We start from the raw sequence: 1,121 nt of genomic DNA on the forward strand, positions 1-1,121 counted from the left end.
GGCGGGGAGGCGTGAGGCGGGTTGCCGGGAGAACCGGGCTGGCCGGCAGCGGGAGGGATGTCAACTGGCCTGCGCGGCTCGTCCCCGGGAAAAAAAAAAACAAAACCGCTTTTTCTGTATTGCAGGGTATTTGCCTGCGAGAGCGTCCAGATTGCCTTGTTCTCCTTCCCAAAGAAACTGCTCCGGGCCGTGCTTTACAGTAATAAAGAGCCAGGGGAAAAAAAAAAAAACCAAAAAAAACCCAACAGAACACGAGGTTCTGCTTAGAAACCTTCGTCTAAACCAGCCTGTTACCCTGAGGCGGGCGGAGGAGGTGATGGGCACCGACCCAAACCCAGGAGAGAGCGGTGTTACCTGGTACCGGTGTGCGGTGTGAGTGCTTTTGCGCTTAAAGGCTTGCAGGTACGACGCGGTTCACGTGCAGCGCTAGGCAAAACGCTGGCGTTAATTACCTGTACCATCTTTGCGCGCAGGAGCCCCAGGTCGCAGGCTAGGATGCCATTTTGCAAGACGCTGTACAAACAGAACAAAGAGCACATGTCCTAAGTACGGAACAAAAGAGCAGTTAGGCGCAGGTAGATGGCAGAGTGCAAGCAGACAATGAGTTGATGTTGGTCAGCATCGTAGTGGTCAGAGCTATTTTTGCTGCATTGTCAAGAAACAACGTGATTTCGAGAACAAAATATGCCCGGGGGGAGATGGTTTACCCAAGTGTGTGAAAAAGCGTAACTGAAGACGTAGACGTCTTTCAAAATTAAGCAAGTGGACAATGGAGAAACTTTCTGACTCTGAAGGCAAAGTTGTCAAAAAGAATTTCAGCTAGAAATACTGGGGTATGACGGTGAGAAGGAAAGTGTAGGTAAAGTGCTTGATGTCTTCTTAGGGAAGCAATGAAAGACCGATTAGTTGGGATATCACATTTATGTAAAGGTACTAATACTTCTGTAAGATTCACAGTTTTCTGTTTAGCAATCCTGTACAACAGCAACTGGAAGCCCATGTAGCATTTTCTACTAGTTGGTTGGTCATTTATCCTAATTTCCTTCTGCATTCACATCCTGCTTTCGGTACTGTAATTTTCGTCTCCTTCCCTCTTTTTCCGTATTTGCCTCGCCTTTTCC

Source organism: Haliaeetus leucocephalus, unplaced genomic scaffold, assembly GCF_000737465.1.
Source record: "Haliaeetus leucocephalus isolate CR32 unplaced genomic scaffold, Haliaeetus_leucocephalus-4.0 Scaffold406, whole genome shotgun sequence".
Taxonomy (NCBI): Eukaryota; Metazoa; Chordata; class Aves; order Accipitriformes; family Accipitridae; genus Haliaeetus; species Haliaeetus leucocephalus.